Raw genomic sequence first — 10,223 nt, forward strand, 5'->3', positions numbered from 1 at the left:
AACCAATTAAACTATTTTTTATCTTTTAAAAAAAGTATTACTAATTTTTTTATAAAAAGTTTGGGGAGGCCATGGCCCCCTTTGTCTGAACTAAACTCCACCACTATTGATACATATAGAAGCATAATAAACTAAATTCTCAAGAACTTATTTACCCTTCGAACTTTATTTGAAAAATGACGTCAATGACTTATTTGTACTTCGAACTTTATTCCGCTTTCAGCGTGGCACCGTAACAAACACCTGGACACCGTTTCAGCCACGTCAGCCAGTTTCATTTGGTGTATGAGAGGCAAATAGACGGAAGAACTAAATTGTCTTCCGTTTGGTAAAGTCATAAATTTTTTTGTATTTAAATTTTGTCAGAAATGTATTTGTCAAAAATTTAAAAAGTCAGGTACCCGCCTGTCTTTTTCCCAAATATATATTCATACTTTACTAGTGCCCAAGGTTCGAAAAACCGGATCGGTCATCAAATCGTTCTAACTACTAATTCATTGGTCCAACCGGTCTAACTGATGGTTCAACCGAAAAAATTATTTTAAAATAAAATAATAAATAAATTATAAATAAACATCCTAAAATATAATTATAGTATAATATAAATATTAAAATAGTTTTCAAATTTAAAAAACTACATTAAATGTCATCAATCAAATTCATATAATCTTATTAATATACAAACTCAAGTTAAATAGTATAAAAGGAATGGCACCAAAAAATGAGGTAGTTAAGGCTACACAAACTAACAATACTCTCTGTTTGTTGTGGGCAGTGACCTTCATTGCCTTTTCCATTGAAATCCTCACAGGTTCAGCCAATAACTGCAAGTTTCCAATAAAATGTAGTTTAACACCGTATTCATTGATAGTGCTTTCATCTGAAGCAACTCCTCAATCTTTTCTCGCATCAATTCCATCAAGGATTGCACCTCTTTGGGCTTTTTTTTGAAGTTATCCATGCTGAATGCATAGACAGTTACATACTTCACTCCTAATTCATAACAATACCTAAGCATGAAAATGAGAGATGAAAATCTAGCCTTATGACCAATCCCTTCAGCCAAGTTACTCTTCTTTGCAAACCTTCGATTCCCATCCATGATAAAAGCAATATGATGTGGCACAGGACCCATAGATAATATACCGAATATGCATCTCCTAAGACAGCTGGATAAACCTCCAAGTAGGTTGCTTGTAATACCTCCAGTATCTTTGTGCATGGATGTGTTCCGCAATGCAACTCAAAGTGTCTAAGATAAATCTGCCAGAAGAAAACTTTGTTATAAGTTAGCATTAGAAAGAGTTAAAGCAACAGAAGCACATTATCAAGATACAAGCTCAACAGCTAAAGCAATAACAATGTCAAACATAAATGCAATACAGAAAATCAGTAAGAAACAAAAGAAGAAAGAAAAATAAGCAGCAACAAAAGTTAAATACCACCAACAAATAATCACTATAAACCCTGAAATCAACAACTATTTCAACAAAAATTAAGAAACATCATACTTAAAAGTTAAAAAATGGCAACAACAGCATAACAAATTCATTTTAATCAACAATTTCAACAACACAAAATCAATGATTTAATTAATTTCAGATTCAGAAATCACAAATTAGAGTATCAGACATTCAAAACACTGAAATAGACTCAACAGTGATGACACTAAATTAAACAGAGCATTAGCAAGGAAGAAGAAGAAGAACATTAGCAACATTATTTGAACAAAAAATTCAGAAATTAAAAGTAAGAAGAAGAACTGAGCATTCAGAAACTAAACAAAGCCATCAGTAACCAGAGAAAAATTAAAAGAACCATCAGAGTAACAAAACTTCAAACATTCATAGCAAACTTCAAACCATCAGAGTAACAGATCCAAAACCAAACTTTCAGAGTAACAAAATTTCAAACATTCACAGCAATTAGAAAACAGAGTAACAAAACATTCAGAACCAAACTTTAAGGACCATCAAAACTTCAACAAATTGAAGAAGACTTGAACTAAGACCGAAGCAGCGTTGAACAAAAATTGAAGCAGAGTTGAACAAAAATTGAAGCAGACTTGAAGAAAAATCAGAAATGGAGCAAAAATTGAAGAAGACGACCAAAGTGAAAATGAAGAAGAGAAGCCACTAACCTGGGTCCGTGCCGAGAAGCCAGTGAAGATGAAGAGCCGAAGAGGAGCTGGGTTAGATGACGACGTTGAGGAACTGAGTTAGGCGGAGGGCAACGCGGCTAGGGTTTCTTTCATTCAGTGTTCTCCAGAACATGGATGAATGAATGATTGGGGGAAGCGGGGGGGGGGGGGGTTGGGTCACGAGGGATCACTGGATCGGTGGATCCATTTCTTTTTTTTTTTTACAAGTTTAAAAACGGTGTCGTTTTAGATCCGGCCCAATCGACCGGTTTTCGGCCAATTCACCGGTTTTCCACCGATTTTCTTTCGAACGATTATAAAGGATTGAACCGGTTCGACCGGCCGGTCCGGTTCGATTTTCAGAACCTTGGGTTTAAGATAGGTCTGCCAGTGCTCTTAGTGGGCACTAGGGGTGGCAAAACGGGTCGAGCCCGCCGGGCCGATCCGCTAAACCCGCTAAAAAAGGCGGGTCGGGCTAGGATTTTGAGCCCGCCAAATTAAAAAAAACTTGCCAAACCCGCACCGCCAAATTGGCGGGTTTTGGCGGGGCGGGGCGGGTTGGTCCGCTGGGCCGAAGCTTTTTATTTTTCTTTTTTTTTATTAAATAAAAGAGTGGTTACTATTATAAAATTAATAATTATAGAATTTTTAAACACTTTTTTTTTTGTTTTTATTCTTCTTTTAGTTATTAACTTTATTTATTTTATTTTACAATTTCGTATATATGCTCAAATTATGTGACTTATTTTTTAAAATAAAGATGATGTTATTGACAAATATTATTTTGAACAATTTTATTGAAGTTAAAAATTAAAAAAAATAGTAAAAAAATTATATTATAATTTAACTATTTTTTATTTGTATTTTATTTTTTAATTATTATTTTTTGGTTAATTTTAATGAATTTTTTTCTCAAAAAAAAAAAAGAGTTAAGCGGGCTAGCCCGTCAACCCGCCAATCCGCCATAAAACAGAACATGCTAGCATTTTGAATCCATTTTAGTTGGTGGGACAGGTCGACCCACCCCGTTTATGAGGCGGGTCTAGACGGAGTGGGGCGGACCGACCCACTTTACCACCCTTAGTGGGCACGCAATAGGCAGCAAGTTGCTTTAGATGTGGCTTAGCTTATGCCAGCAAATAATTAGTTAAAATCATGACATCAAACAGTAGTAAAAGTGACATAACTCATGATATTATCATTTTCAAATTTCATAATCATTGTTGCTTTATCTCTCGGTTGTACTAGTCAAGTCCTTTTTTATTTTTTTATTTTTTATTTTATTTGGTCATGTAACATATACATAATACAAAGAATTAATAGTTAATTTCGATCTCAAATGACAAAATAGTTTTATAATAATTTAATTATTTTTATTATTTTATATAAAAAAATTATTTATTAAGATCTAAAAAATAATATTAAAATTAGGATTATTAAAAAATATTTTAAATTTAATATTATAAAAAATAAAAAAATTTATATAAAGACTAATTTAATTAATTTTTAAAATTTTAATGATAAAAATTATTTATCTTTAGATTTTCAGAGACTATTTTGATTATAAATAACTTTTTACATATCAAGTGATACGAGGTGTGATATATGTCACTAACCTGATATGTCAACCAATAATCTTATAACACGTGGTATTAATATATTACATCATCATCTAACTAACGAAAGGATCAATTTGACTTACGTTTTATCTTTCAAGGATTAATATGACTAAAAAATATATTTGAGGATTAATTTAAAGAATAAATAATCTTTTAAAAACAAATTTAACTATTAACCCATGATACGAAAGGTAAGTGACACAGACACCCTTTCATTTATACATAAGATTATTGCATATGAATAAATATAATTTTTCATAGAATTTACATAGTTTATAAATTTAAGTTTTTTTTAATGCATTAATTTTTTTTATAGTAATTGGCAGGTTCAATTTTTATTACACTAATAACGGTTAAACCCTATAAATTAAATTTTAAGTTGAAAAAAAGTATATATTTAGTGTTATTATTCAAGTAAAAAAAAATAGAACTTTTGAGTCTATAAAGATTGAGGTAATTATTTAACTGCACCATAGTTGAGCTTTTTCAAGAAGAAATTTATGCCTTCACGGGGCCTATTCCATGATTGCACGCAAGACTAACATTGGGCCTTGACCCTTTTACCTTCTAACAAGGTTCTGAAAATTGGAATGATTGTTGAACCGCTTTAATTGTTAATTTATTAACTTATTGGTTTAATTGTGGTCTAATAAAAAAATTGTTTTATAATAAAATAATAAATAAATTATAAATAAACATTCTAAAACATAATTATAAATAAAACACTCTAAAGAATCATTCTCTAATGCAAAGTTTCCAATTTTGATGACAAATAACTGAATGCTATTAAAAAGTTTCTCTAAAATGCTTCTCTTTCTTCATTTATGATCGACAGCAAGTCAGCAATGATAGCCTCCTTAAGTTGTAACCAAACTTCAGAACAAACAATAAAAAATAAACATACAACAATTAAAAGAAAGGCTTCAATTTTATTTTTTGTCTTTTTTTTTTTTTGCTAAAAACTTGAAATTGTATTTTCCTATTTCTGGCTAGAAAAATTATACATTTTTAATTTAATCTAAAAATGCTATTGTAGGACAAAATTTAAGTAAAACAATACATTCAAAATCAATAATCAGCAAATTATTGACATAATAAAACAGTAATCAATAATCACTAATAACAAAACAGTAAAACAAATACAACAAAATTCAAATTCAGCAACTTAGCAATAAAACAGTCACAATCTAAGTAAAAATTACAAAATAACAAAACAAACACAACAACTTAGCAACACCACATCACTAATCAATAATTACAATACATTTAAAATCAATAATCAATAAATTAAAATCATAAATTCAAATTTTGCAATGTAAAATTAACAACATTCAAACTTTGCACACAATTACTTTCAAATTGACATAATAATGATTAATCAAATAATAGTTTAAGTGGATCTATACCTTATTTTTCTAATACAGTTATAATCACTAAAATTTTTATAAGTTAATCCCCTGTTTAGATGATAAGTACAGTTTAATTAGTTATAAAAAAGAAAAGGGTGTCATAGCTACTTTTATTTTAGTAGAAACTTGGAGAATAATAATTTTACTGGTTTAGTTGCCTGTAAACTTCTTGATAGATAAAAGAAATTAAAGGTTCACTATCATTCAGGCATGCATGCTTAGTTAATAGAAAATAGTCCAAAATCTAAAGTCTAAAGTTTCTAATAACTAGTAATCAAAGATATTCTTAATTCTTGATTTAATTTAATAATTTTATTTTAATTTGAAAATACTATTGTGGGACAAAATCCGTACCTATGTAATACTGCATCATCATGCAACCAACACATCGAAATAATCGAGAAGAAAAAAAATAATGTAGCTATTCCTGTAGTAGCAATATAGCATTAGTTGTTGGGGTTTTGGTGCTTCTAATAATTTCTATAGCAGCTATAATCTTCTTAGTTACCACAGTCTACGGAGCCACCACGGGTAGCCATTGAAAGCAGGGCTGAGCAGAAGAAGACAACGACGGACACCGAGCTCGAGAAAGAAGCTGCGATTGGTGAGACCGTGAGAGTAAACAAGGGGAGATTTGGAGCATGACGACAACGCAGCGAACGACGGCAGTTTCTCACTCCCTGCGGCGGTGGCCCCTGAGCCCAATGGACGATGGCGGCGCTGAGTCTCTCATTGCGACGGTAGTGGAGGCTGTAACCTAGGTTTGAGTGTTGAAAGAGGAGAGAGTATGAGGAATAGGGGAATCAGAAATGGCTCGAGGAGGACTAGAGGAGGAGGATATTTTTTATCTCTAGGCACATAAACTTAAAACGGCGACGTTTCATTAGAACCGACCGAGTTTTGGTTCGGTTTGATTGACCAATTCTTGACCGGTTCAATAGTTCAAAAACGATTTTTAATTGAGAAGTTTTTGACAATGGACCGAATCGTATTAGTGTTCGGTTCACGGTTAGACCAGTTAAACCGACCAGTTCGGTCCGATTTTCAGCTTTTAAGTTGATTAATTTGCTTCAAAGAAAAAAAGGGAATAAATTATTAAAAATACATTCAAATAATTTTACTGTTGAGGAAAATGCATCCAAATTTTTCTATCGAAAAAAAATGCTCTCAAATAATTTAAAAACGTGACAAAAATATCCAACATTAAATATGTATTTTTCAAAAAATGATTTAGAGAATGAATTTTTATGTAATTTTTTACAAACATAATTAAAAACATAAGGTATTATTCTTAAAATTTAGTGATTTTTCACTAAGTATATATGTTTTTTATTTTTCAAAAGTATTATTGGTTGTTGACAAAAAATCACAAAAAAATATACGCTTAGCGAAAAATCACCAAATTTTAAAGAAAAAGATCTCATTTTTCTAATAATGCTTGCAAAAAATCGCATTAAAATTCAATCCCTAAAGCATTTTTTGATAATACATATTTAATGTTGGACATTTTTGTCACGTTTTTAAATTATTTTAAGTCATTTTTATTGATAACAAAATTTGAGCGCATTTTTATCAGTGACAAAATTATTCGGGTGCATTTTTGGTGATTTATCCAAAAATAAAAGTAATTTCAATTTTGCGGGTTTGCATTTTGCAGTAGATATGTGGTGATCAAACCAGCATGCAACCGGTTTAATACGAATTGATTGATTTTTAACAGGTTTAACCATGGTTGATTTCCATTACAATTCTAAACCAAAGGCCAAACCAAACTGAATCGCCTAATGATTTACTAGTTCTTTTGTCAAACCGATCAATCCTGTTTGAACTAAAAATCGATCTAAATTAAACCGTTTATCCAATCCAATCTAAACCAAAAATTAATTAAGACCGCACGAATTTGGATGTGATTGGATACTATTTTTAGAAGACCGCATGGATTGGATTAAATTTCAAATTTACTTTTTCAAATACGATCCAATCCAATTCAAACTGCATAATGTGATATAATATTATTATTTTATTATCTTATTTAAATTTTACTTATGATATATTTAATTTGTTATTTATTTTTTATCTTACTTGTATATTATTATTCTTATTATTTAGTGCACATTTATTTAAAATGAGATTTATTTATTTGTTTTAACCAACTAATAATTTTATTTCTATTATTATGTTATTATTGAATTTTTAAGATACTATTACAATATGTCATTGCTAATTATTTAAGATTTGATATTAAAACTTGTTATGTATAGTTAAGTTTCCTTTTAATTTACAAAATCGCAAATTCAATAAAATTTAAGATGTTTGAAATTGGGTCAAAATGGATTAGATTGTCTAGAGAAAATCATCCAATCCAAACTGTATCGCAAATAAAATTATTATTCGGATCAGATGAACTTTTAACTTAAAACCAATCTAAATTGTATTGCGAACATCCTTACCAAAAGCATGAATTTATGAAAATATATTTGCACGTTAAAATTAGCCAACGAGTTCTAAGTATTTAGAATTTATATTTTTAATGGATGTTATATTAGTTTATTGTACAAATTAGGACTAAAAAGATATAATACTAACATATAGACCACTTTTGGTGAAGCCAAAAGAAAATATTTTGGCGAGGCAAAAATAGAGTATGAGTTTTTCACAAAACGTTATTCATGTTAAAATGCTCAAATTTATCAAGAGCAAGATTTGATGTAAATTTAAAAGAGATTGTAATACTGTTAAAACTGAAAATAATTATGGCAATTATGAGAATTGATTTGGATAGTAGCAGACAATAAGAATAATGAGATAGACAACAAGAATAATGAGTCGTTGATTTCTTATAAGAAGAGGCAAGAAGAAAATTAAGAGAGATAACCTGCACTTTAAGCGTCATTATTCTTTTTTATTGGATTTTGATTTGATGATTCATTTATAATTTTTAGAGTATTCTTTGTTATGAGAAAAAGATTTATGTTTTTGTGAGAGATTATTTTGAGAAAAAGCCAATAAATAAAAAAAATGGATCAAGAAAAAAAGTCATAATGGTCTCGCCCTTAGTTTGTCTTTGTTTTTTGTTTTGATTTGTTCTTGATATTTTATCTTGACATTTGTGAATCTCGAAATTGTAGCTTCCTTTATCTTGGCGTAGAATCAGTTGGTTCGTTTGTCTTTATTTTGGTCTTGAAATTAAAGGTAAAAAACAGAAATAAGCATAGGGAAGCTCTATTTTACGTGAATCAGCCAATAAGAAAATCGTTTCATCAATCAACCAAAGGGCATTTATATATAATTCGAACTAGGTTGGTTCGATTTAATTTTGTACATAATTCGAACCAATTTGGTTCGAACTCTAAGTTTATAATTCGAACTAAAGGTGTTCAAATTACACTTCACAAGTAATTCGAACCAGCTAGGTTCGAATTACCTCCATGCAGGTAATTTAACGTAATTCGAACCAAGTAGGTTCGAATTACATAAACTATATTTCGAACCAGGGTGGTTCGAATTACTGAGCCCTAGTTCAAATTACTGAGGACCATAGCTGTATATATATGGTGTGAACGTGAGTTGCTCTCATTAGAGGGGTAAGATGGCTAGTGAAGAGAGTTTCGTAGTGTTGGTTCACCACAGAGGATCCATTAAGAGGAAAACTCGTTCCGGTGTGAAGTTCACTGATAAAGATCTTTTCTGTATTATCGTCAGGCCTACGATGACGTATGAGGACCTTGTTAGCTCTGTATTGCTGAAACTTAGTCTAGAAGGTGTGAAACGGGTTAAGAAATTTTTCTATTGCATTCCAATCATGGTGCTCCAGCAAACCGTAAAGTATGATTCTTTCACGATCGGCAGTGATGAGGACTTGCAGGTCATGTTTCATTGTCGCCAACAGTTTCCAGAGGTGAGGACACTAGAACTGTTGGCAAAGTTGGTTGACTTGGTATCCAGCTCGGGAGGTTCGAACCGGAATACCACCACTTTAGCCACGGTAGCCGGTTCTAGCTCCAGACCTGCCGTTGCTTCTTCCTTCGTCCCTGCGTACGAGCAAGCCGTCCAACCTGTCGCCTCCCCTTCGTTCGCTGTTGATCTCAACGGCAGTGTAGGCGACGAGGTCGGAACAGGAAAATTTCTGCGGACCTCTTTACAGTGTGCTGCACTGGCTGGGGTTGGAGATGGAATGTTGGATGATCCAGAGGACGATGATGTCGAGCCGAATATGATTGCTGATGACAGTGGCGATGATGTCGGAGCAAGTGAGCCTGCTGGGGCGAACAGTGGTTCTAGCTTTGGCATACAGCAGTACTCTCCACATTTTTCATCATTGGACTTGGATGCCATGAGGCAGGAGGGGGTTCCTGGGCAGCCAGCTGGATTTGGGGCTAGAGATGGTGAAGGATCTGCAGGTCTGACAGAGTTTCAGGTTGGTCAGCAATTTCAAGATAAAGAAGAGGCCCTGTTAAGTGTGAAGACTTACAGCATCCGTCGAGGGGTATAGTACAAGGTCGTGGAGTCTGACTATTGACGGTATGTGGGCAAGTGTTCTGAGTTCGAGAATGGGTGCACATGGTTGATTCGGCTGAGTCTCCGACAGCGCAAGGGCCTTTGGGAGGTCAAACGGTACAACAGACCGCATACGTGTCTCGCCACCTCCATCTCCAGTGACCACAGGAGTTTGGATTATCATGTGATATCGGCATTCATTATGCCAATGATTAGGGCTGATGCATCCGTCAGCATCAAGGTTCTCCTAAATGCCACCGCCGCACATTTTAGGTTTAGGCCAACGTACATGAGGGTCTGGTTGGCCAAGTAGAAGGTTGTTGCCCTCATCTATGGTGACTGGAATGAGTCGTACAACGAGCTCCCAAGGTAGGTGTTAGGAGTCCAGTTGACGATGCCTGGTACTGTTTCAGTCCTAAGGATGAGTCCTGTTCATGTCGGTGGACAGCTGGACGAGTCTCTAGCCTTTTTTCATAGACTATTCTGGACATTTTCACCGTGTATCGAAGCATTCTGTCATTGCAAGCCCCTAGTTAGTATTGACGGCACCCATCTCTA

General features: G+C 33.0%; 1 pseudogene; it reads right to left on the minus strand.

Annotated features, from left to right (window-relative positions):
- Positions 1–659: 659 nt before the first annotated feature.
- On the minus strand, positions 660–1,360 carry LOC112701181 (dehydrodolichyl diphosphate synthase CPT3-like; annotated as a pseudogene).
- Between the last annotated feature and the right edge of the window lie 8,863 nt (positions 1,361–10,223).

The sequence above is a fragment of the Arachis hypogaea genome, chromosome 7, assembly GCF_003086295.3.
Source record: "Arachis hypogaea cultivar Tifrunner chromosome 7, arahy.Tifrunner.gnm2.J5K5, whole genome shotgun sequence".
Classification (NCBI taxonomy): Eukaryota; Viridiplantae; Streptophyta; class Magnoliopsida; order Fabales; family Fabaceae; genus Arachis; species Arachis hypogaea.